The sequence below is a fragment of the Lissotriton vulgaris genome, chromosome 7 (assembly GCF_964263255.1).
Source record: "Lissotriton vulgaris chromosome 7, aLisVul1.2, whole genome shotgun sequence".
NCBI classification, from domain to species: domain Eukaryota; kingdom Metazoa; phylum Chordata; class Amphibia; order Caudata; family Salamandridae; genus Lissotriton; species Lissotriton vulgaris.
The window spans coordinates 854,342,985-854,370,942 of record NC_141695.1 but is presented as its reverse complement, the minus strand read 5'-3'; the positions used below and the strand labels follow the sequence as shown (position 1 = coordinate 854,370,942).

At 43.5% G+C, this 27,958-nt stretch overlaps 1 protein-coding gene across 1 annotated transcript in view; it reads left to right on the top strand.

The window, feature by feature from the left end:
* Positions 1–27,958, top strand: part of ITK (IL2 inducible T cell kinase) — a 363,906-nt gene that overhangs the window by 76,513 nt on the left and 259,435 nt on the right. The window lies entirely within an intron of this gene.

The following is a 27,958-nucleotide window of genomic DNA, read 5'->3' as shown; positions in this document are numbered from 1 at the left end:
GCAATGACTAACGGGTCCCACTAGTCACTCGGTTAAGATATGGCACACCGTGAGTAGATCCCTCGGATGGGAGCACAAATTGACACTGGCCACTCCCCTGTGGAATTCTGCACAACTAGGCAATTTATGGACATCGAAAGGGTTCGATAAATGGGACATGATCGTCATTTCGCAAGTAAAAGATCTATGAGACAAAGGGGATGTGAAAACGTTTGCCACTCTCCAAAGTCAATATGAGTTAGCTAACAAGGAGATTTTTCGATACACGCAGGTTAGTCATGCACTGCACTCACTCCTCCCAAGGGGCTCATCCTCTCCCGAGTCATCTCCATTAGAGGATGGGATTCTGGATGGACACCTCCCAGACAAAACCATCTCTTTGATCTATATAAATTGATATATAATATGGCTGACCCCCTATCGGGATTGCAACAGAAATGGGTGGCGGATGGGATAGAACTGGATGAGGAAGACTGGATAGAGGCGGTGTCCTCTCCTCGAGTGGTAGCTATCCCTGCATGACTAAGACTAATACAACTCAAAATCCTGCACAGAATATATATGACTGGCCCTTACTAGTGCAGATGGGTTGAGCGGAGACGGGAAACTGTCGCAGAAAGTGTGGACGGATAGGTACCTTTATGCACATCATATGGGAATGCACACAGATTCAATTATACTGGAGGGAGGTACATGAAGTCTTAAGTACAGTTCTCAGTATCACTATTTACCCTGAAGCACGCAGATGCCTGTTAAACATATGGGATCCAACTGACCTTAATACCCAACAAACACAGTGGGCCACTCTGGGGTTTGCACTAGCAAAAAGAAGCATTGCTCAGACCTGGGGAGCGGCGATTCCCCCCACGTTTGGGGAGTGGGAAAAGAGCATGGACTGGTGTATGTTCAGAGAGAAGACTGTATATACTGCCCGTGGCTGTCCCAGAAAATGGTCCCATATTTGGACACAATGGAACTCATACCATGGTGATATTTGCACCCCAGCTAAATATTGTATTAGATGATCTGCTCCCGCTGTGTGGAACATAAATGATTAATGTCTCACATTGCCATGACTTGTATAATACTGAGAAATATTGTCATTGCTTACATGTCGAAGCTTGTTTAATAAAAATAATTATTAAAAAAAAGGTGATCTGTGTGGAAATCCCAGGTGGGGGAAGATGCATTGCACATTTTCTATAGTAACATAGCTTGATCTTGCTAGTTTGTCCACTCCGGCATTCCTTGATAGCTTGGAGTCTATGGTCATTCCGAGGTTTCTTACTTCCTTCGATACTTTAGGCGATGTTCCCAGATCATCAGCCCATGCGGAGAGTGAGTAATAATGTTTCCAAGTGCCACAAGAGTATTTCCGTTTTGGAAGTATTCAATTTGAGATGGTTCCATCCATTGATCTACTGCTCTGAGACAACTGAAATTTGGTGAGTTTCCAGTGTCTTTTGGGCATTCCAGTTGAAGGTGTATTTGCGTGTCATATACATAGTTATAGCACGTGAGGTGAAATTGATTGATCAGTGCCAGTAATGACTTCATGAAAATGTTGAAAAGCATGAGATTATAGTATCTTGAGGGACCCCTGCTGTTGTGAAGTACAGTTTGGAAGAGAAAGGGGAGGTATGGATGACATTAGTTCTGTTGTGAAGGTAGGATGTGATCAAGTCTGGAGCAGTCCCCTCTATGCCGGCTTCATAGAGTTTTTGTATCAGAGAGTCATGGTCAACCGTGTCAAAGGTAGGTGAGAGGTCCCAGAGAAGTAGTGCAGTAACCCCGTTGTGGTCGACTTTGTTCTTCAGGTCATCGCAGATGGCAACGAGGGCAGATTGTTTGCTTTTTCCTGGACAGAATCCCATTTGGAAGTCTAAAAGAATGGCATTATCTTTAATGAATTGTGACATCTGAGTGAATGCTGCTCTTTTTATGAGTTTGCCCAGGAAACGTCTATTTGGAATCGGTCTATTTTGTTCTGGAAAAATTCCTGTAGTTTAGGAATTGTTGATGATTCTTGTAACTGCTGTTGCAGCAGAGGTTGTTAGAAGAATTCTCTTGAAGGTTTGTGGTGGCCTCGGGTCAGAAGGGCTGCCACAGGCCTGCTTGCTTTGACCAGGTCCATAAATTCATTGTGTGAAATTTGTTGGAAGGAATGGAGAGGCTGGGTTAGAGTATTCTTGGATTGTTGTTTTGGAAAAGGGTTGGGCCTGGTGCTATTTCTTTGTTTTGAATGAGTCCAATGTGTCTGCTTTGGCTGTGTAATCATTTGCCAGTTTGTCTGTGAAATCTTGAGTAACAGTATGAGCTCCTTCTAGGCAATTTGGTTTACGGAATTCAGTGAGAATTAAAAATATATATATATTTGTACATTTAGCATTTTGAATTCTATCTGCATAGTGCCTTTTCTTACATTTTTTGATACCTGACATGTATAATCTGTTAAGTTTATATAAGGAAAATTTGTCCTGATTGGAGTTTGTTTTGAGGCAGGCACGTTACAGCTTTCTAATTATTTGTTTTATCTCTTTGATCTCTGTATTTCTCCAAGATGCCCTTTTTCTTTTGTTCTGTCTTGTAGTTTTTAGTGGCATTGGGATATCAGAAGCTTCCTATGGCCACTCATACCGTTTTTTTAACAGAATGTATTGTGTCTAGATCTGTACTGGATGTTAGCTTTGTTTCTAAGTATTCCAAATTGAATTAGTTCCCCGGTCAGAAGGTGGATGCACGTAAGGTGGTTTTAGGTGTGTTGCTTTATGTTCTTTTATGTTGGAAAGCAAGCAAATGGTGATCTGAATATGTGAGTGGAGTGATTATTTGAAAGGTAACTAGTTCTGTGTTTTCGAAAATCTAGGATGTGTTCAGCAATGATTGGGTTTGTGGACGATCTGATGTATGTTCAGTGCATCTAGGCCAGTGTTGATTGTTTTCGGATGGGGCATATTGGGTTTGTTAAACCAAATATTGTGGTTACCCATAATGCATAGGTTGGTGTGTAGTGTTATCAGGTTCGAAACTGTGTCTAGAAGTGTGCCTGGGAATGTTGCATTGCTAGGTGGAGGTCTGTAAAGGAGCAGGAAGGTACAGGAGGAATATGGTGTAGGGTTGCATCTGGTGAAGAGAACCTCACAACCTTGTATGGAGATGTTGTCAATTTTACTGATATTTAATGTTTGCTTGAACACAACAACTAGGCCATCTCCACTTTTGCCTATACAATTCTGGGTAATAGTTTGATTGCCTAGAGGAATTACTTAATGCAGGACTACAGCCGCCATATCATCTTTCAACCATGATTCAGTTATGAACATTATGTTAGGTTTTGTTTCAGTGAGAAGGTTGTAGATGTGATGTTTGTTTTAGGGAGCAATCGAGCATTTATTAGTAGACAGTTTAAAGAATGTGCTTTGGTGATAGTGTGACTCTGTTTTGTAGAAGAGTGAGCAGTATTTTGTGGCCTTGCAGCAGGTGTGTCCTTAGTGTTGGTATTAGATGTATGAGGATAGCAATGGTGTAGCTTTTCCGTATCGTGTTCCTCGTCCAGCAGGCTAAGAAGACATTTTGATTGGTCTGTGTGTGTAGGTGGTGAGCTGTGTTGTTATTGTAGTGTAACCTTGTTGTGCAGTAGACATGGAGAAGCTAAGTTTTGAGGAGTGGCATGTTGCTTATTTTGTTTGCGTCTGTTTAGAGCGGAAGATGTATGAGTTAGGGGTGTTGGTGCAGCGTGTGGGTCATGTAGTAAGGTTCCAAATTGTCCAATGGATGAGAGGCTGTTAAAAGAGAGTTGCTGCATATGTGTTAGGTATGGGGGAAGAGAGAATGTTTGGCATTGGAGTTTGTTTATGGTGTGTATTTGTGCAGTCTGGAAGGTGGGAGTGGGTGCATGTTTGTAATTTGTGATGGAAAGTATTATCAGGTGTTGTGCGTGAGAGATTTTGTTGTACTGGTGTGTGTGTTAGGTCTTGTTTTTGAGGAGTAGTGAAAGGAGGTGCTGATGTATTTGTTTTCTGAGAAAGACTTGTATGTAAAGTATTGTTGAGTGGAAGTTTTAAGGTAAAGGGGTGGTGATCTGTTTTTGAATAGATTGTATGTTGTGTGTAAGAGGAGGTGAACTAGAGTTGAGACTGTGTTCGATTTGATTGCTGAAAGAGGTAATATTTGTGGTGAAGTGGAGTGTAGGTGTTGTGTGGTTGTGTTTCTGCGGTAGAAAGATGAGGAGAGTGTTGGTGGCTGAAAAGATGGAAAGCTGAGTGTAGGTTGTTAGTGACGAAAAAGGGTATGTTAGGAGGAATTAGAGCAGGCTCTGTGTGTCTGGATGGGATTTAGTTAAGTATGGTGTGGAATTGGGTTGTATTAGTGATGAGTGGATTGTTTAGTGGTATAGGACAGAGTTGCACATTGTTTGTAAGTGATGGTGTAAATGTGTGGCAGCTGAGATTAAAGGGTGTATAGGTGTGGCTTCTGGGGTTTTGTAGTGAGTGCTGAGACTGAACCTTGTCTAGGGTTATTTTGTAGTAAATGACTAGAGTACATGTGCTGTGAGTGTATTAATCTGTGTGGGAATGGGGTAGGGTAGGTGCTGGTGAATATAAATTGGAGCAGCCATAAATTCTGGCTCTAAGCCTGAACAGTCTCCGGCAGGCTCAAACAGGAAACTGCCCTGGTCCTCCCTTCCCTTTACCAAGACGCCCTGACCTTAAATAGCCCTACTCATCAGGTGACCCCTACGGCCAATGGAAACCCTAGCCCACTGACACCAATGTGACCATAATGGAAGAAGAGGCCCCTTTACCCTGCAGACGCATGTAGCTCTGATAGTACATGGCCACCACCCACTTGTGTCAGTAATAGTAAAACTTTCTGGGGGAAGTTCAAAGCAGCTTCTTGTTGTTTAATGGATCGGCCAGCCTCTGGCCTTGGAGCCAGGTCACCAGAGGCTCTGCTCTACCATTTTCTGGGAGAAAGATTGCAGCCCTAATATGAGATCTTAGGATGGTTCAAATGTTTAGTTGTTTAGACCATGGTATTATAGATGTGCCTCTCTGTAACTGTAAAATATCCAATTCCATGTAATAAAAAAAAAGTTAGAAGTAATGAATACTATACTTATGTTGTTTAGTATTGTGATACAAGTTATACAATTCTGTGTGAAGAATAACATAATTATGTAACAAGGCCTTACCTAATGATGAGTACTCCAACAGCTTGAAGTGATATAAATAATCTATTTAAGAAGGCCCTGTGAGCTGCCCATTTTGAAGAACATTTTGAAGTACATTTTCCCATTGTACAGATGCCTTCTTTTCTTAAACACCCATTTTTAATGCATCGTTTTCGCCTATGTGATGAATAAAGAGCTGTTTTCATCAATCATCTTCCAGGAAAAGGAAAGAACTACCTGACAGATAACACGGCAGTGGAGATGATGTGGTGCAGAGGCCAGAGCTTCTGACTCGAGAGCTGGGCATCCCGGTTCGAGTCTCAGCGGCACTGCAAATCCTCCTGTGATTCTAAGCAAATCACTTAATCTCTCCAGGTGATAAATTGTTATATAAATATGCTGCAAAAGTATAAGGCAAAATCTAATGAACATTTCTGTGCAGTTAAGGTAAAAACTTTTTCAGGAAGGTGTTCTTCTTATAAGAAGCAAAAGTTGGCGAGTCTCTTGTAAAATCAAGTCAAGAAATTGCAGTGGAATGTGATTGTACTACCCCCTTTTGTACTGATTTTTTCGCCATAAGTTGGCAGGGTGTGCTCAGACGTGTGTCCCTTCCTCCCTTTGCCACTGGATTCAAGCAAGCCTGGCTGAAGACGGCTGTAATGCCAGAAACCGGTCCTAGGAAGCTTGTTTCCGGTCCAGGGAAGGCATGGCTTGGCAGTTCGGGCTGGACTGTTCCCATGAGGCACAGGGTCAGACTGATTTGCATATGGCCATATCTGAACTGTGGTGGCAGAGTGGGCTAAAGAACGGTGATGGATTAAACCCAGATCTGTTGACTGGGTGTGAGTGTTTGATTGGTTCAGATGCTCCGTCCATCACCACCCCCTTTTTGTACCACTATATATATATGTGGCTTTGCCCAGGGGGATGGAGCCCCCGGGGCCGAATTTGGCCTCGGAAAGGGGGCTGCACGACCCCTTCCTATTTAATAAAAAAAAAAGTTCAGGCCCTGGGGCACGGGGTCCCCAGGGCCCGAAAAATATTAAAAGAAGGCGGGCCATGCAACCCCCCCCTTCTTAAAAATATTTTTTTTAAAGAAAAGCCGGCATCTCACTGTAACATTTTGCAATCTCACCTCCTGGCATGTTCTAAGTTGGGGGATTAAACCCCCTTCATTCCTGAGGGAGTCTGGGGGTAAACTAGCCCACTAGGTACATCCAGTAAGCCCCACACAGTGGGATTGCTGAGAGGTGGTCCGAGGCTCCAACCCTTTGTACACCACTCTGCAAATGCACCTCTTGGCTCACTGCTGGTGTGGGGATGAGGTCCTCATGTATCATGAAGACCTCAGGACACAAGTGGACTTCATCCCCGAGCAGCAGTGCACCAGGAGCAGCGTTTGCAGAGTAGTGTAAAAAGGGGGCGTGGCCTTTAAGCACTCTCAGCAAACCAGCTATATGGGGCTTACTGGAGGTGACAGGAGGGCTGGTTGGTCCCCAGGGACCCTCAGGAGGAAAAGGGACTTCTTCCCCCTACCAAGAGGGACTTTGGGGGATAAAAAGCCCTCCTGGTACCTCCTGTAAGTCCTACACAGCGGAATTCCTGAGCGCTGGTCGGAGGCCCAGTACTCTTTCTCCACCACTCTTCAAACACGACTACTAGTTAAAGAAGCATTTGCAATGTAATAGGTTTTGCATTTGAGAGAGTTAGAGCTATTGGTGTTGTAAATGTAAACGTATAGAGTGGATGTACGTTGTGTGTAGTGGAATTATGTGGTATGTAGTGCAGTGAAATTATGTGAATAGAAAGTATGTGGTATTTAGTGTATAGAAATTATGTGGAGTGGCATTATGTGTTTTGGAGATTAATTATGTGGGATTGTAGTCTGGGTTGTGGAGTGATAACCTCAGGGTTAGTCTTCCTCGATTCCATAGAAGTTTAACTATAAACTCAATGAGACACAAAAAAAGAAGGAACCACTGAGGAGCACTTCTGGACCTAGTCGGAGGTATGAGCAGGGCCACTGGAATTATGTGACTGTTTGGCTGCACTAATTTTCACATAATTAAACTTTTTCTGCATTTGCCAAATATTCCATCATCTGCTGCAGAATTTGCAGATTTGAACATAAAAAGCCTTGTTTCTAGCTCCAAAGGCTCAAATGTTTCCAAAAATGCAGCGTCACGTGTTACAGTGTGTTGGAAGGCCATTTTCAAAGTTGAAATGGTCATGTTTTACTCTTTGGAAAACATGGGTGTTAAATTGGTAATAATGGTGCAAAAATGTCTCTTCTTTCTGTGCCTCTCTTGCCTATTTCTGCATTTCTCTTGCAGCTTTCTGCACCTTTCTTCCTCTTTCTCCACCTCACTGTCTTCTTTCTGCACCTCACTGTCTTCTTTCTGTACTTCACTTACCTCTTTCTGCACTTCTCTTGCCCCCTTCTGCATCCCGCGTGCCTCTTTCAGCACCTCTGTTGCTTCTTTCAGCAATTCTCTTGCTTCTTTCTGCACTTCTTGTGCTTGTTTCTCTTGCATCTTTATGCACCTCTGTTGCCTCTTCCTAAACTTAACTTGCTTCTTTCTGCACCCCTCTTGCCTCTTTCTACACTCCTCTTTTCTCTTTCTGCACCTCTCTTGCCTTTTTTGCACCACTGTTCCCTCTTTCTGTACCTTTCCTGTCTGTTTCTGCACCTCTGCTGCCTCTTTCTGTACCTCTGTTGGTTCTTTCTGCACTTCTCTTGCTCTTTATGCACCGTTCACGCTTCTTTCAGCACCTCTGTTGCTTCTTTCTACACTTCTCTTCCTTCTTTCTGCACCCCTTCTACCTCTTTTTGTACCTCTCCTGCCTCTTTGTGTACCACTTCTGCCTTTTTCTGCACCCCTCTTGCCTCTTTTTGCACCTCAGTTGGTTCTTTCTGCACTGCTCTTGCTTCTTTTTGCACCTCACTTGCCTCTTTCAGCACTTCTCTTGCTTCTTTCTGTTGCTTCTTTTAGTCATTCTCTTACCTCTTTCTGTACTTCTCTCCCTTCTTTCTGCACCCTTCCTGCCTCTTTGTTTACCTCTCTTACCTCATTGTACACCTCTCCTACCTCTTTCTGCACTCTTCTTGCCACTTTTTGCACCTCCGTTGGTTCATTCTGAACTGCTCTTGCTTCTTTCTGCACCCCTTTTGCCACTTTCTGCACCCATCATGCCTCTTTTGGCACCTCTGTTAGTTCTTTCTGCACTGTTCTTGCTTCTTTCTGCACCCCACTTGCCTCTTTCTGAACTTCTCTAGCTTCTTTCTACACCTCTGTTGCTTCTTTCAGCAATTCTCTTGCCTCTTTCTGCACCTCTCTTGCACCTTTCTACATCTCTGTTGCCTTATTTAGCACCTCACATGCTTCTTTCTGTATCTCTCTTGCCACTTTCTGCACCACCCTCCCCTCTTTCTGTACTTCTTTTGACTCTCTCTGCACCCATGTTCCCTCTTTCTGCACCTTTCCTGCCTGTTTCTGTACCTCTCCTGCCTCTTTCTGTACACCTCTCATACCTTTTACGGCACCCTTCTTGCCTCTTTTTGCACCTCTGTTGGTTCTTTCTGTACTGCTCTTGCTTCTTTCTGCACATCACTTACCTCTGTCTGGACTACTTGTGCTTCTTTCTGCACCTCTGTAGCTTCTTTCAGCAATTCTGTTGCCTCTTTCTGAACTTCTGTCCCTTCTTTCTGTACCCCTCCTGCCTCTTTCTTTACCTCTCTTGCCTCTTTGTGCTCCTCTCCTACCTCTTTCTGCACTGATCTTGCCTCTTTTTGCACCTCTGTTGGTTCATTCTGCACTTCTCTTCCTTCTTTTTGCACCCCTCCTGCCTCTTTCTGTAACTCTGTTGCCTCTTTGTGTACCTCTGTTGCCTCTTTCTGCACTTGACTTGCTTCTTTCTGCACCTCTCTTGCCTGTTTTGACACCTCTCTTTCTTCTTTCTGCACTTCTCTTGCCTCTTTCTGCACCTCTGACTTACAGGTATTTTTAATCCCCCTGCTCTAATATGTACTAGGGCATTACAGAGGAGGTCATGCCAATCACTGGGGTACCCCAACCCATAGTGTACCCTGTTGTATGTAGGTGTTTTCACTTTATTTTAGTGTCTTTCTGCATAGCACTGGCCCAGGGCCTGGTTAGTCAGAGTCAGTTACCTCCAGTACCAGTCAGCAAAAAGTTGGAGGCACAGGATGAGCACCCCCAGCAGCAATGGGGACTTTATCCCCATCCAAGAGGGCGCCAGGGAGTGCGTTTGCAGAGTGGTGGGCAAAGGGGACGTGGCCTGCTATGAACATTTAGCAATCCTGATGTGTGGAACCTACTGGAGGAAATATGAAGGGTAGTTGGCCCCCAAGGACATCCGGTTACCTTCAGTAATGTCATATAGCTACTTCTTTTCTATATACTCTGTTGAGTTAGCATGAGCTTATTAAATGTTTCAACGCCATTTTACCTTTCTGCCTCATTTTGCACACGACACATAATTGTTGATTTAGCTTTCAACCCAGAAGAGCTTCGTGATTTACTTGAGAAATAATATGTTATTGCTCTGATATCTGTTTTGCTTGGTACACTGTCTGCACAGTGAGTGCTGAAGGCTGAAAGGATAACTAAACACGATGTTGTTGTGAGAAATGATCTTAGCACGTCCATAGACATAACACACATGCTGCTGCCAAAATCTGGCTCTAGGCGGGTTTTATATTGTTGTGCTGCACCCACACGAGACACACTTGATGGTGCTTCGCATGCAGAGAGCTGGTGGAAGATGATGTGATCCTCTCCCACTGAGATTTTGAGGTATGGGCCCACCCTGCTAAAACCCAAATGAGACCTTCATAGATATAAAATACTATGCTAAATAGGGAGGGTGTGAATTAGGTATTGTTAATTCCTATTCATTACAGCATCTTAGTATGCTGTCACCATTCGCCTTTTATGGACTAGGGTAGGCTTGAGGTACTCACCAGCATTGCGCTCCCCTGGACATGTAGATGTCAACGCTCCTCCCCGCGCTCCTGGCCGCTCCTATCCCATGTGAATTGGACCTGGCAGAATGTCGCTTCCGGGCTCCGGACCTCGCATGGTGTCACTTCCTTTCTCCTGGGCGCGCCTCGGGCTCCTCTGGGCATGACGATGTTGACGCTCCCCCCAGCGCTGCTGGCCGCTCCTACCCCATGTGAATTGGAACTCGCAGGGTGTCTCTTCCTTTCTCCTGTGCGCTCCTGGCAGGGTGTGGCTTCCACATTCCCAACCTTGCAGGGTGTCGCTTCCGCGCTCCTGTCCGCTCCTCGCAGGGTGTCTCTTCCGCGCTTCGGCCCTCGCAGGGTGTTGCTTCTGGCTTCCGTGCTCCTAGCCGCTCCTCCCCGCGCTCCTGTCCGCCGACCCGTGATGTCAGCATGCACGTCGTTAGCTGGCGCTACTTCGAAGGGACTACTTTTCCCAAAAAGTTACTTTGCCCTTATAACATATTTTTTTGAGATATATAGCCTGTCCATCTGCTTACCCTGACAATGTATTTGGTGTTTGGATTGGCGCTGTGGTTCCCGAGTTTACCCGCCTCAAAAGTTCCCAGTTCTCACTTTATAATAGAAGTATAGATTATAAAGAGAGAACTTAATCCCAACATCTAATGGGTTGAAGCAAGGTTGCCTTTTGGCTCCGTTGCTATTTTCATTATATACTGTTGATTTACCCATCGCTCTTTCTGCCTGCGCCGGTATTGCCCCATCTTTGGGGGGTGTTCCAATTGCATGCCTTATGTATGCAGACGACATCCTAATTTTGGATCTCACCCCAAAGGGCCTAAATAATCGGTTGCATGCACTTTTTGAATATGCTGAAAGTCATTTTTTATCAATAAATACGGCAAAAAGCAAGGTAATTTGTTTTTCTGGTAGAAAGAAGCCTAAATGTTTTAACTTTCCATGGGTTGTGGGGGGGGAAAAACTAGAATGTGTGAAATCTTATACCTTTTTAGGTAAAATTGTCACTCACAATCTAAGTGACAAATCACACATAGACAATAATTCCCGGAAGGCTATTTCTCAGGGAAAGAGCCTAGTTTCCCTATATAAAGCCACAGGTAGAAGGCATTTCTCTATTTTGTTAGATGTTTTTAGAGCGAAAGTTCCAGCCTCCCTGTTATATGGCATTGAATTAGTTGATCCAAAAAAATGGAGTTTTCTAAACTCTGCGGAGGGAAAAATTCTTCGGAGTTTAATGTCTGTTGGCACCGCAAATTCGACTGCTTCCTTGCGACAGGAATTGGGTTTACGTAGCAGCAGGGTTCAAGGTCTTGCTAGTATCATACGCTGGGTAGTAGCTTTATCTAAAGGTGAACCCAATACCTTAAGAGACCTTATAAAAAAGGAATTATTAGGATCTTTTAATGACTTCTCTTCAATTGTAAAAAACTTCAGATTTGCTGTGTTGCAATTGAAACTGGATGAGGAGACTTTATTTTTACTGTCCTCTCATCAATTAAAAACAGTTTTGAAGTCAGCCTCTTGGGAATTGGGGTTTTGTCTTGATAGAGACTTTTGTCTAGCGAAAAAAGGTTGTACGCCTGTTATTGAATCTTATACCCTGCGGAAAGCTCAACCATACATGTACTGGAACATCTCCCATGGCGTGAGACGCCTGGTGTACTTATTAAGACATAATTTGCTTCCGCTAAAAGTTTTACAAGCCAGCTGGTTTGGTTGTTCGGCACGCTGTGATCTTTGCCAACTACATGATCAGGATCTAGATCACGTGATGTTCGTTTGCCCTACACTGATGCCTTGCAGGCGTAGATGGTTAAGATCAATCTGCTTACAACTTAACATATTATCAGCGTCTTCGTTTAAGGCAGCCTTAATTAACCCTCCTAATGAAATGTTTGTTTTTAAGCTGTACAACTTTTTTAAATGTTTTTTGGACTTGTATTAAGATATTTCGTGTGATTGTGATGAAAATATCTTCTTTTTCTTTTTTCTAAGTATTTGTGCTTTGTATGTATATGTTGTTTTATGTGGACCTCATAAAGAGTTCCTTATCATAATAAATAAACTTTGTTTAAAGAGAGAACTGTTAAAGTTTGCGGTCCAAAGAAGCTTGATGTTTTTTAAATGTTGCAAGGTAAGTTTAATTTGAGGTGTTATTGTTTGTACTGTGTGCCCCTATGTCTGCCTTTTCAATTAGGGAGTGTAATTAATGTTTTGTTTTGCTTTTTGCGCTGTGTTTTGGTACTCAATTTTTATTGTTGTTTTGAGCGAACAGTGGTATTAGGGAAAGGTCCGTGAAAGCTCATACATGTCGTGTGTTTCTTCAAGTGTAATGAGCCTTCTTTATCTTGGCATGTTTTCCTTTCACTGGCAGCCCCCTTGTAGAACCTTTGAAGTAGTGCAAATTGTGGAAGTGTGTCTGCCTTTGTGGAGCAATTACAGCGAGGCCTCCGAGTCTGCCTTTTTTCAGCCCCCAGCGAGAACCTTTTAATTATGTGTATGTGTGAGACGTTTTTTTGTTGGTTTATGCTGCACTGTCACATATGTGTGCGTGAAGGTTTTATTGTTAGTTGTTGAAATGATGTGTGCATGTAGTGAAGCACTGGTTGTGGTTTGAAAATGAAGTTAGAGGTTTGTTGCGAGGCAATGCAAAGCAGCGTCAATTACCAGCCATCATGCCTCGGCATTGTAAATGAGGCTTAGTCAATTAGTCTTCTTTTTGTTTTCTTGGCCGCCCCCTGTGCGAACGTTTAATGTCATGGAAATTGTGAAATTGTGTCCGCGTTGTTGGCTGAATGTAATTGAGCCATCTGTGAAAGTGTTTTTTCGTGAAGACGTTGATAATGTGCTCCGTGCATTCAAGTTTGTTCTACTGCTAAGTGTGAAAGTGTGTCCGCTTTTGCGCATGTAATCGAGTGCTGAAAATTGTTAATTTGTGTCCGCGTAGTTGGCTGAATTTAATTGAGCCCTCCGTGAAGTGGTTTGTCCTTTTGACGTTAATAATGTGGTCCGTGGTTGAAAGTTTGTTGTACCGCTAAGTGTAAAAGTATCTCCGCTTTTGCGCAGGTAATACAGTGCTCCTTTCCTCGAACGCGTTTGTCCGTAAGACAAGAATAATGTGCCGAGTGCGTCAACCAATCCTTGCTCTTTTTTCTTGTAGTCACGTGCGTGTTGGACCAATGTGTGAAAGTGTAGGAAAGTTTTCTTGGCAAGTACTGTGGAACTTTTATGTAATGTAGCGTGATAGGTAGTTTGGGCAGGGGCGTGGTGTCACTTGACTGACACTGATCAGATTGTGTAGTGGGCTGTGACTTGTAGTACTGCGCCCCTATCTCCGCGACCCTTTTTCTTACGAAGAGGCGCCCGTTTGTTTATGTGGGATCCAAACCCTGGTGAATTCGCTGAATGTATGAGCGATGTTTGAAGTGAGTACCCAGCCCATGCCACACAGCGAACTTGTAATGTTTGGAGGCATGCCCCTATCATAATGTCGGTCCTCAGTAACATTCCCAAAACGCTGTTTTGGTCACCATTGAAAGCTGTATAAATGCTTAAAGGTTTGTATTTTAAATCGCTGTCTACAAATCGGTGTGTATGTCTCCAGTGATTGTTCATGAAGTCGCTGTGTTTTGTGAAGGGGCTGTTGTTCATGAAGTCGCTGTGTTTTGTGAAGGGGCTGTGTTTTTCCTGTGTGTTTGGCCCCTGAAGGGGCTGTGTTTTGTGTGTGGTTGGCCCCTGTAAGCGAGTGAAGTGTCATGCATTTTGGGACATGCCCCTCTGTCAATGTTACCGCCCACATTAGTTTGACACGCTCATGCTACTCCCTAACAGCAGAACAACGCCCACAAGGAACTACTTTAGCCCGAATGTTCTTTGCCCTTTATAATGTATATGTTGTACAAATGTATAGCCTATGTCCATCTCCTGGACCTCCCCTTTCCAATGTTATATTGGGTGTTGTGATAGGTGGTGTACTTCTGGAGTTTACCCGCCTCAAAGGTTCCAAGTTCTCGCTTTATAATAGTACTATAGATAACTATGCTGATAACTTTGTTGCTTATAATATGTTTGCTAGTATTGTACAAGATACTGCGTTTGAGAACCTTGCATTAGTAGATAAATATTTAAACATGCACGTGTCCTCTTTTACTCCACGTTCTGGTTTGTAATGATTATATAACGAAAGAGTGTTCATGTGTTCCACGATACCTGAGGTAATCTAAGTTCATGTTCTGGTCTGTCTAAGCATTGGGAGTTTGTTATGACCAATGAGACACTGTAGCTAGCTCGGTAAGGGGATTTCGGGTACTGAGGTGAGTTTTGGGCCATCCTAATTCACTGAGGTTCCAGGTCTCTATGCACAGTTCTGTAGGAGAACGGAATTCCCGCTACATGGCGCCCATACGTTGTTGGCCTTATATCATGACACTCGAGTAGTATATCATTCAAACCTTAACCCCTTCACTGTCGTTTCCGGAAAACGGTGGTGTCGGAAAAACCTACCTATTTTTGCAATAGGTCTTTTCAAGCTTGATTCTTTCTAAAACGGTTTCCTTGAATTACTACCCAGTTGTGCTACAAAGTTTACTTTGTTTTTCATATTTCTTGTGCTGTCATGGCCCAAGCCGTGGACATTCTGCAGCATAGTCGCATTGGGGTGCGTGATCATTTGCGGGCTTATAATGTTCCTTTGGAAGGTTTGGCTGTGATAATGGTGGTGAGTGCGGAACATGCTTATCCATACAAACTGTTTTATTCGTGGGTGACAGTTCCGGCAGTGGACGCTAATTCTGGTGTTTTCCACACGTACACTCCCACGGCTGTACCTAATAAGTATACTCCGTACAGGGCACAGGAATTTCCTATTGATGTTTGGCAGCATGGAGTTTGGTTTGGTGGCGCCCTACCACATACTTTATCAGCTCCGAGGTTAGGTCCTTTGTCCATTCCAGGCGCTAGTTGGCCTGTTTTGGCTGGATTTACTCCTCATCCTCTACACGGCAATTGTAACGTGGCTGAATTCAGACGACTACATGTAGTCGCGATTGCCGTGATTAGAGCCTTAGTGCATTACATGGGCCGTAATCTTCTGGGTGGAGCCCCGGGAGGGGCGGCGCTTCCAGCCGGACATGGCGGTTTAAAAATCAGTCCTGTCATGGTGAATGCGGTCATGGGCAAGAAGCCCCAGGATAAGGATGATTTTCCTTTCTGGCTTGCCGAGAAGTTTGACCAGCTGGAAGCTGTATTTCCTAATACGACTCCGGGTGAAAAACACCGGATTCTTACGCTAAGTTTGCCAAAGGATTTGGCCCCTGAGCTCGTTGACTGTGAGTCCTGGGGAAAGACTTTTGCAACAGTCTATGCGCGGTGCTATGGCACCCCGTCTATGTCCATGCTGTCTTCGGTCCTTAAACGTGTTCAAGATGATCACGGACCGGAGTCTGCGGTTGAATTGGGCATGCGCCTGTATGGCACCTTTGATGTGGTTTGCGATCTAATCCTTGCTAATGTCAAGGGAGATGCAGTGAACTTTCAGGTGGCTAACGCATTAGCGGCGCTTCCCGATGCCGAGAAACCCCGACAGTTAGCGAAGATCATTGTGACGGCTTATAAAACCGTGGGTCGCAATGCCAAGGGACTTAAGCCTTTTTCTGTTAAAGAAAAAAAGCAGCCCCAGGGACCAGCTTCGGAAACTGAAGTTCAGCCCAAGTCCAAAAAACAAAATTGACCTAAAAACAGAAACAGGGTAAGCAACAGCAACAACAACAGACCCAGAGTTCTCGTCCTGCGTCTCCGTTGCCTGCGCAGTCAGAACGTACTTATGACTTGCGCGATCGCGCGACGATTAAAACACTTGATCGTTTTCAGGCTTCTGACCAACGCTCTCCTTGTTCCTTTCAGGACTCATCGGCCCGACAACCGGTGGTGGAGGGGGTGGCAGGGGTCGGGGTGGCCAACAAGGACGTGACCAGCACCGCCCGAGGAACGGTGCAGAAAAGCAGGATGGCTCAACGCCTAAGAGACCGCAGTTTGCCAAGAAGAAAGTCGCAGCCTTAACAGCGCATCAATATGCCCCAGATAGTGAGAACGCGGCTTCAGAATCTGACATGGGCTCTGACCTTCCTGGACAGCGCGGCAGAGATTACCATAGTTAGAAAGGCCCTCTGTCCACTACTGAAGGTGAAAGCGACTGATACTTACGTTGTCCTTGAAACAGCTGATACCAGAGTTGCTCCCCCTGATAGACTTTTTGAAATTGTCCTGTTAATCGAGGCTGACATACAGCGAACCATTAAAGGGGTATTTTGGGAAAATCTTTCGTCTACATATGACATTTTACTTTTGGAGGCTGACTGCCCCCCACCTTTTGTGCTCGCAGCTCCGCGAGGGGAGGAGGCAATCCTCCCCAGTTTCGCGAACACAGTCTCGAAAGAGGATGCGCTGCACTTTGCAGAAGAGTGGGCTCTGGCTCTAGCACCGGCTGTGTATCGCAATCAATGTGGTTGGGATAGATTGTCCCCATGCCATGTGATTCCTTTATGGTCTCAGCCGCAGCCTCAACCTCAATATCCCATACGGCGAGAAGCAAAGGCTTCCGTCGCGGCTATCCTTGAACAATTGGAATATCAAGGTGTGATAGAAACCTGTGTGTCACCAATGAATAACCCTCTATTTACTGTGAACAAGCCAGATGGTTCATATTGTTTGGTATTGGATTACCAGCATTTAAACTCGCATTGCCGTAACTGCGCAGTACAGAATACCCACGGCTCTGCTCTTGTGAATAGTCTTGTGCGTAAGCGGTTTAAAACCACACTTGACATTTCCAATGGTTTTTATGCCCATCGATTGGATGCTCTAAGTTCCCAATGGACGTCCTTTACTTGCGGCGGTGTGCAAAAACAATATTGGCGTTTGCCTATGGGCTATAAGAATAGTCCTGGGATTTTCACTGCCCGCATAGTCTCCCTCTTAGAGGGAATCGACCCAGATGCTTGTTCGTATGTGGATGACATATATCTCACAGACGACGAACTTTGGGAGCATCTGTGTTGAGTCAACGGGATTATTTGTGCCTTTGCCGTCTTAGGTTACAAATTCAACTTTGCAAAATCGCGCATTGCAGAGTAAACAGTGTTGTTTCTGGGCTACGAGCTCAACAATGAGGGAAAGGGATTGGCTCCTCACTTCCTGGAAAAATGCGCACAATTGCGCGCTCTGACAACACTGAAAAATTTACAATCTCTCCTGGGCTTCCTAAATTTTGGGAGGACTTACATTCCGGAATATGCCCAGAGTATCAAGCCATTGTATGCTTTAATACAACCATCTTTTTCCAAATCATGCTGGCTGCCTGAGCATTCGGCTATCCTGCAGTCTTTGCAAGCTGATCTGCTCGCTTCTAAATTCTTACTGACTCGTGATAACCAGACTAACCTGGTGATAAGAATTATCCCTGGGACGGTGGGTTTCAAATACCTGACTTTTAATGAAGGAGACACAGTACCTATTGCTTACAAGTCACACTTGTACACTTCGGCTGAATTGCGCTTTTCAACTGTGGAGAAAGTTTTGACGGCTGTGCAGATGGCTATTCTTAAGGAATGCGCCCTGTCACAGGGAAAGCGCATGTTGGTTGTTACCCCGTGTCCTGCCTTGGAGGCAGTCACAAAAGCCAGTGTACCTAATTCTAAGGCTTTGCACAGTCGGTGGATTCAATGGGCTGCTTCCTTGACATCCCAGGATGTCACGTTTATTTTTGACGCCTCATTACGGTCGCAGGAGTACTTGCAGTATGAATTCGTTCATCCGGCTCCTTTAGCAATGCGACCCATGGAGGATTTCCATTGCATCATTGCATCACTGATGGTTCGGCGCAGGGTGCGCTTGGTTCTAAACATGCCTACGTTTCCGCATGCGCCATTGTGGTCGGTGCCATGGTGAACGACGAGTTCAAGTCCAGTGTCGTGCACACGCAGACACTAGGGGACTGCACTGCACAATTAGCAGAGCTTCGTGCTCTGATGCTTGCATTGGAGTACGCTGATCCTTGTGTGACAACTTTAATTGTGAGTGATTCTTACTACTGTGTCCAGTCTTACAATGAGAACTTGATCTATTGGATTCTGAATGATTTTCGTGATTCCAAGGGTAGCACTATAAAACATAAAATGATCTGGGTCCGAGTGACTGAGCTTAAAGAGCGGTTGCCACTTGTGTTTGTGATTCATACTCTCGGCCATCAGTGCGTAGGGGTCCACGCTGTCGGTAACTCGCTTGCTGATGAAGCGGCGAAATCAGCACTATCGAAATACTTAGTTGCAGCAGTTACACGGTCCAAAAGTAAAATAGATGATGACATCTTGGCGGCAGTTGCTGCCACTGAGAAGGGAGGTTCCCTTCGAAGTACACATACCACTTACGTCCCGATAAGGTTCCTTATGTGAAAATTCCTGATGTTGGCGAACGTTTGATTCCCAATTTGGATCGCAGAGCTACTTTGATTACAGCAGCGCATAAAGGTGTGGCATCGGCCCATGCGGGCGTCTCAGCCACTGTAACTCAGCTACAACAGAGGTTCTGGTGGCGGGGACTGTACAAACAGACGCGTGATTATGTCCTTCAATGTGACATTTGCCAGCAGATCAAGCCTTCGACTGCTGCGCGTCCGCCTCAGACACAGTTGTACATATCAAATAAACCACTGGGTTGCGTTTATTTAGATCACTGCGGTCCTTTTTCTTATGATACTGCATATAAATACATCTTAGTAGCAGTTGACTCATGCACACGCTTTGTGTGGGTATGGCCAGATCGCAGCGCTGATTCACGGACTGTCATTAGAGATTTGTGTGTCTTTGTAGAGATTTTTGCCTGTGTTACCTTCCATTCTGATCAGGGTCCGGCTTTCGCCTCTAAGGCGTATAAGGATGCTATGATTTCGTTGGAGGTCCAAGTCAAGTTTTCGTCTCCCTACAGACCTGAGGGTAATAGTGTAGTGGAGCGAATGAACCATGACTTAAAGCAATCTTTGACAGCTTGAGATATAGGCACTGGCAGAAACTGGTTAGCCCACCTTAATGGTGTGCAGCGTGCTCTCAACAATCTCCCTAGAAGGTCTCTGGGTGGGCGGACCTCCGTACGAAATGCTCTTTGGTATCAAGATATATGTCCCTGACCTCGATGGTCTAGACTGCGTGGCTCAAACCACGGCCTTTGACGTGGATGAACATTGCAATGTTTTACAGGATCTACAAAAGACCAGGGACAGTCTAGCAAAGGAACATTTGCCCTCCACATCGGATGATGCGTTGCAGATCCCGGTAGTTGGCTTGCTACCCAAAGTTGGAGAAATGGTTTGAGAGAAGATCGATAACAAGAAAGAATTTGGTCCTTCCTATCGAGCACCGGTTCCCGTTCTTGGAGTGAAGGGTACTAGAACAGTCATTTTACCACCACTTCCAGGTCGTAAGGAAAACAGGTTTATCTCAATTGACAATGTCAAAATACACAGGGTGGCCGATTCTTCATAGTATGACACCAGCAGTCTCCTGTCCTTCGGTGGTAAGAAATTCTGTGTTGGCCACTATTTCAAATTCTGAGCCGGAAGTGGCCCTCGAGATGCCTGCCATTTCAAATCCTTCATTAAATACTTTTCACATTAATAACATTGATGACATAGACTATGTCTATCCTACTGATTTGTCGATGCCTGATATACAGACACGTTTGACCACAGAATCCCGGTTCTCATTTGACTCTGTTTCAGTAAATTCAAAGAAACCCTCAAGTCTTGCAACATATGCCATTCTCTTTAAAAAACATTTTTTGATCCCTCCATGGACATATATTTGGCTGGTGCTTTTTTCAGTTTATCTTTTTATGTCAATTGGATTTGTGTTTTATTTTTTCCGTCTGATCGATGGAGACTATGTCGAGGAGAGAACATGCATTCAGCATCTTAATGGAACTTTTGCCCCCCTTTCCTCGTCACATTCTGCACACAGACTAAAGAGAGACTTGAATTTTGTAAACATCACTGCTTGGCCGGTTCTTGATGGGATTGTGTGGGATGCAGCAGACCGTGGAGCATCTATTATTTGTTTGCCCTAATTCTAAAGTAGTAGTAGCTTGTGCTTCATATATTGATCCTATATATCGAACCTGCAGGTTAACAAAGGAAAAAGAACTATTAACAGTGGGCAAATTGCCTCCGAACGAATTTGTATGTTATAATTTCTACAAATTTTTTAAAACTATGCTGTTTTTATATTAACTTGTGATGTATTCATTTTCCTGTTCTCTTTCTTGTTTTATTTTATTTTTATATTTGTGGTCCTCTGTCGAGTACCAAAACAAATAAAATCTTTTTGACTTTGACTTTCACTTTGTGTGGGATGCAGTTAAATTTCAAATTCATGGCCCCACTGAAGTGGTTAATGTTCCTAATGTACTGAACATGGTGGATTTGGTGAAACAAAACATACATTCTGATGATTGGGATGTTCAGGCCGTAGAGTCATTATTTTCTGATTTGAAATATTATGCTGCCTTTGATGCTGAAGATTTGTATTTAAAATCTGCTAATTATGGTGATTTGTTTTGTTTTCAACATTTTGGCAATCATTTCTTGCATAAAACAAGTTCCAGAAGGGGTACTGTAAATTACACACAATGGGGACATTGCCCGGCACCGTTACAAGGCAGCTCCAGTACATTTTTGAAACAGTACACTTATTTTACTGACTTTAATCAATCAAGTCCTGAGTCGTTTTACTTTAAGATGACACAGAAGCCCATGTCCAAAGTTAGATACTAAATTGTTGTATTCGAAGTCCTTTCTAGACGGATTAGCTGCAGATGGCTATGAGCTATGGAAGGAAACCATTGACCTTAAATCGGTTTGGGGTTCTAGAAATTGGCAGGTACAAGGCACTGAGGCTTTGCACCGTGCATGTCTCATCCCAAATCATATGTTGTTTTTAAAATCTACCATTTTCCAGACGACATGCTTTGGATTGGCTACTTCAAAAAAATTAAATACCCCTTCTTTTCCTGATTTAGAAGAATATTCGGGTTGGAATAATTTTACAAAGTCTTCCATTCGAGACTTGCAAACGTTAATGCAAAATGCATCCTTCAATGTATCCAGTTTGGATACTAAGGGTTGGCTTATGTGGCACAGAAGCTCTGATTCTTGCCAACGTCGCTTTTTGGGTTTAGCTGAAGGTTTTACACAAGTCAGGCCTGATCCACGTTTTGATGCTGACTATACAGTCACCACTTACTCAGTTGGCAAATTATGTCAGAATTGGTTACAACATTCTACATTAGCTGTTGTTAAATTACATCTTTCCAAGCTGACTGATGAGGTGGATTTAAACAACTTCATTAAGGGCCCGGCTAATGGTAGATCTAAAAGGTCGTTTTATGCAATTTACAATGAAATCTGGAAAACTTAACAAGTTGAGGCTGCTAAGCGCCTGAGAGCGATAGATCAAGCTAATTTAGAAAAAGTGCTTGCAGTTGTAGATAACAGTATTAACATGCTTTCTTCCCGCATTTATACATTGAATAATATTGTATCTTCTGTTGTTGATATTGTACATGATGAAGTGTCTGTTTTGTACCATGGTCAAAATTAATTGCGTTCTATTATGCAATTTGCTTGGACCCTGCAGACGCTTAAGGCTGGTCGTGTGCCTTGGAGTTACATGAACGTTTCCTCTCTTTTTGCACCTTTTAATTTAACTGGCAAACAACGAATGCTTTCAATGCGTGATGCTTCATTTTCCATGTTACACATTGAGAGGTTGGAGTCATTACCGTTTTCTGTTGCTGAAGCGACTGCTGCAACGTGGCTTATCCACGGATTAATCACATTGCCATTTGCCTTGTACAAGTTTACCAAGTGTATGCGTTACATAGCTATAGGGAGATATGAACCTTTGGGGAACTCATTCCTACACGAGACGTGGTCTCTTCCATTCACTTATTGATGCCTGAAAGACGGGAAAGAGGTGTACCTTAATGGGGAAGAATGCACAGAGTCCCCTGACCATTCATTGATATGCAGACACATCCAGTTAAATGGTTCTTGTAATCAGGACCGGCCTAATTTAGCCTGTTTTTTAAAGGGGACCCCAGTTCCTGCAATAGTTCCCACATTCACTTTACTGGCAAATGGTAGTTATTTGCTGTTGAACAACGAGGAGTGTTGTGGTCTAATTAAAGGGGTCGCTTACGTGGTAACTGTATCGGAACGTGTAGTCTGTTGCAAGAACGTCCTGTATCCCCCTACACATGGGAGTTCAGCTGTTTCCATCTGGCCGCGCATCCCAACCTTGAAAGCAGAGTTCAATGGTATGAGTAGAATAAGAGCCCTTTTGTCTCAAAAAGAAGTGGCCCTGAGTTCAGCCCGAGAAACATTCGTCCTTCACATAGCTAATACGCGCACCGAGGTGCAGGCCCTTTTGAACACTGATTTACCGTTACATTTCAGTGAGCTGGTTCACCAAATCTTTAATGCCTCCTCCACATCTGGCCTGGCTCATTTTTTAAATTGGTTAGCAGTGGTCTCTTGACTTCATTTGAGAAGATATTTGGAATCATCCCTAGCTTTTTCCATTCTATATTTTCGAGTCTGTTTGGTGGCTTCCCGGTTTTGCTGGCGTTAGCTGCAGGCGTTTTGATAATATTTAGTTTTGTTAAACATGGATGCCCGTCCTGCGCTGGAAGCCGCAGAGCCCCTCCTACTGATGTTTCGCAACCGGATGTTTGATTACTATAACACCCTGCCGCTTGCGACTTTAAGCACGGCTTTTGGATTATCGTTTCGATTTTCCTATTTCACATGTGTCCAGCCTGTTTTTCATTGCCTGAGCTGCGATTTCGACTGGGCCCTTGATTTGTGTCTCTGCTTGACGGTGTCTCCTGACATCGATTTTGATCATCTGATGAGCCCCGTAGTTGCTCACGAGTTGGTTTGTTCTGGCGAAAGGATTATGGCCTTGGCAGCGATGCATGGACTAATGGGTCATTGGAACATAATCACAGCGGCGCATGAGTTCTTGGCACATAGCGTTCTGGAAAACCCACCGAGTTGTCCTCTGATGCTGCTATAGGGTCCAATGCTGGAGGAACACGTATGTTCTTTTCCACTGCTTAATTGGATGGCTGAACTGTTTTCGGATGATGACAGTGATTTCATTTTAGAAGCTGTTGCTGCATATTTTGCATATACAGTCCTACCATGAGATACCTCGGAAACTTTTGTTATTTAGGCACGTACCTGTTTGCATTTTTGATGGTGCCTTTAGCTTTCACTGAGTTCTTTTTATACGCCCCAGGCCTTTTGACTTTATACGCCCCAGGTCTATTAACATTATATTTGTTTTTTTTAAAATATTTTGTTTTGGCCACTATAGGCCATCATTTATGACTTTTAAGATTAGCTTTGCTCATTATTATTGAACTTTGCTTTCATGTTATGCCCCTATTCTGGTGTTACATTTCCTTGTTTTTGTCCATGCTCGGATCATTGGGGGGGGGGGGGGGGGTGTCATATAGCTCCTTCTTTTCTATATACTCTGTTAAGTTAGCATGAGCTTATTAAATGTTTAAACGCCATTTTACCTTTCTGCCTCATTTTGCACACAACACATAATTGTTGATTTAGCTTTCAACCCAGAAGAGCTTTGTGATTTACTTGAGAAATAATATGTTATTGCTCTGATATCTGTTTTGCTCGGTACACTGTCTGCACAGTGAGTGCTGAAGGCTGAAAGGATAACTAAACACGATGTTGTTGTGAGAAATGATCTTAGCACGTCCATAGACATAACACACATGCTGCTGCCAAAATCTGGCTCTAGGCGGGTTTTATATTGTTGTGCTGCACACAAACGAGACCCACTTGATGGTGCTTCGCATGCAGAGAGCTGGTGGAAGATGATGTGATCCTCTCCCACTGAGATTTTGAGGTATGGGCCCGCCCTGCTAAAACCCAAATGAGACCTTCATAGATATAAAATGCTATGCTAAATAGGGAGGGTGTGAATTAGGTATTGTTAATTCCTATTCATTACAGCATCTTAGTATGCTGTCACTATTCGCCTTTTATGGACTAATAACTATGCTGATAACTTTGTTGCTTATAATATGTTTGATAGTATTGTACAAGATACTGCGTTTGAGAACCTTGCATTAGTAAATAAATATTTCAAACATGCATGTGTCCTCTTTTACTCCACGTTCTGGTTTGTAATGATTATATAACGAAAGAGTGTTCATGTGTTCCACGATACCTGAGGTAATCTAAGTTCATGTTCTGGTCTGTCTAAGCATTGGGAGTTTGTTATGACCAATGAGACACTGTAGCTAGCTCGGTAAGGGGTTTTTGGGTACTGAGGTGAGTTTTGGGCCATCCTAATTCACCGAGGTTCCAGGTCTCTATGCACAGTTCTGTTGGAGAACGGAATTCCCGCTACAGTAAGTCCCACACAGTGGGATTGCTAAGATGTCTCCGGAGGCCACGCCTCCTTTTCGCCACCACTCTGCAAACGCGCCTTCTGGTAAGCTACTGGTAAGCTACTGGTTGGGGATGAAGTCCACTTTACTTCTGAGGTACTCCTGGTACCTCCTGTCAGTTCCATGCAGTGGAATTTCTGAGCGCTGATCAGAGGCACAGCCCCCTTTCTGCACAAACTCTGCAAACGCGACTACTACATTATAGTTAGAAATTTGCATTTAAAATACACTTCCAAACCACAGGTTTCATGGAAGTTATAGTTAGGGGTTAGCATTTAAAAAAACCTTAGAAATTCACTGGAAAAAACCCAGGTTTCAAGGACGTTCTTGTTAGGGATTAGCATTTAAAATACCTTAGAAATTCATTAAAAAAAACACACAGATTTCAGGGACATTATAGTTAGGGATTACCATTTAAAAAACCTTAGAAATTCACTGAAAAAAACACACATTTCAGGGACATTATAGTTAGGGATTTGCCTTTAAAAAACCGTAGACATTTTTGGAAAAAAACACAAGTTTCAGGGACATTATAGTTAATACAGACTACTGTCTGTGCTGTCCTGGGACTCCCCAACCCCATTACGTATCCACTTAAGAGCATGAGAGGTCCACAAATGTGGATGGCATTAGGGGCAGTATTACAAAATATATTGTCTCACTGGGGCTCCTCTACCCTGCCTACTCACACGGGGTGGCTGCACAGGCTATGGTTTATCCTTGGTATGGTCGCATTTCAACTACTCTGAACTACTCTACTGCCTCCTTTCAGAAAAATAGGAGCCCCTTCCTAAAGTTTCTCTAGTCATAATTCAACAAGATCCCTCAGCCCAAATACCTACCAGTGTTGCGCCTATCAGATCTATGGCACAATCCCCCAACTTCCCCAACAGCTTAACCGGTGAGGTTGCATAAACAGGAGTAAGGCGTGATCCCGAAGTTACAGAATCTACCGGACGGGGTGGGGGGAGGGAGTTACAGTTTCTGGTTTCCTACAGGTGTACAATTTCTGAGGAGGCAATCCACACACAGTGGTGTATATGTTTATTATATCTCATGTATTTTGATTATGACATGTTTTTCCAAGCTGCGAATGTACCTGCGGATTGCTCTTCTTTCTGCAATGCTTCTCTCTTGATACCTCTGTATGCTTCTACATTTTTGAAAATCTCAATAAAAACACCTAAACTTAAAATACAGACTACCTTTTTTGAAACAATAGACACACCAATACCAGTTAGTACATACCCACTCTCTAATTCATACATCTGCACACACACCCAGTCACTCACCCATACATTCACTCATACACGCAGTCACTCGTCAATACAGCCACTGATATATGCACTCATACACTCACCATAAAGTTTCTCACACAACTAGTCAGTTACCCAAAGAATAAATCACAATGCCATGTTCTCACCTATACAGTTATACACATACCATAGTTATACACAATATATATATACCACAATTGCCAGATTTAAACATAAGCGCCCTAATGTAGTCTTTGTTTTTATATAATACTTTTTTAGAGATGGTGCATACTAATGTGCACTGGCACTATCTGCATCATATTGGATCATATTCATATACTGTTGTATACTGTTAGTAATATCAGAAGATTTAAAACCTCTGTGCTGTCAGTACAAATTTTGTTTAATATTGTTTGTATTTGTCATGTGTTATGTTTGTTTTTAGGCATGTTTTAATGTGTAGTTGATGTTTTTATAATACTAAGCCTTATAGAAACTTTGTGAGGAAGATATCTAATTGTGTGTCTGACTCCTGAAGAAGGGGGGTTGTTAGTATTTTTGCCATCAAAACACCAAACTCATTAGGTAGAAGCTTGCCAGACAGTGCAGCTGCCTGGTTAGCTAAAGGCATCTTTGAGACATTCTGAAAGTTTCCCTTGGAATGCATCCCACCCTTTGCTTAAGGGAAGCATCCTTTACAATGCATGTTTTACAACACATGCCATTACCCTGCATGTTTTACGCTGCAAAAACTTTTACAACGCAGGGCTTTACACTGCAAATAATTACAACACATTTCCCATTACAACGCCCTGCTGAAGTTAGAATAGTAAATTTAATTGTAATAGACATGTAATGGATTGCATTGTAAAGCCCTGCCTTGTAAAAGATTTTGCAGAGTAAAAGATGTGAGGTCATGGCATGTGTTGTTAAAGCGTGCAGGCTAAAGTGTCCTATTTGTCGCTTACCATTGGCATTGCGGGTTGTAACTCACATATTCTTGCTTCTATTTGCTGGCTTTATTTATTTTAAGCTGTCCCGATTGAGTTCATCCCGTCTGTGAGCCATAGCTTATTTACTGTATCATTCCAAGTACTTGATTTCTGAAAACAGACCTTTAAATCTTGTTCTTATCTTGTCACATTTACTATGCATTCAAGTCGGAGGTCAAATGCCAGACTCTGTCTTCTGAGGGAGCTCAATGGTTACTTTTTTTTCTTTGACTTCAAAGTGAGAGGATTTATGGGAAACCCCTGCTGGTTACTGATCTTTATTCTGTTAATGGGTGATGACATTTCCACACATTATCGTTTATGTGCTATATACTTTTATCAGTAAAACTGTATGTCTGTGCAAATGTAATGGTTATTTCATTTGAAGATGTGTTCTCTGTAACGGCAGTGCACTACCTCACCATGAATACTCAACTTTACCCCACTCTGCACCACTCCACACCACTGCACTACTCCACACTATGCTACTCTACTCTATGTCACTTTGCTCTACTCTGCATCACTCCACTCTATGCCAATGCACTCTACCCCACTCTACTCTGTTATGCACCACTGAACTCTTCACCACTGCACTCTACACCCCTCCACTCTACTTTGCACCACTCCACTCTGCAACACTGCAGTCTGTTTTATTTATGTTATTTTATTTGTGGAGTTTTTTGCCTCTGCACTCTACGCCAATGCACTCCTCTCCTCTATACTACGCCACTCTACACCAGTGCACTCTATGCCAATCCACTCTACGCCAATGTAATCTTTTTTGCGCCACTGCACTCTGCTTGACTCTACTCTATGCCACTGCACTGTGCCCTGCACCTCTCCACTCTACCATGCACCATTGTACTCAATGCCACTACACTCTACTCTAATGACAATGCACTCAATACCTCTAACAATCTATGAGAATACGCTTTATACCACTTTACTCAAAACCAATGCATTTTACAGCACTGCACTCTAACCACTGCTCTCTAAGCCATTA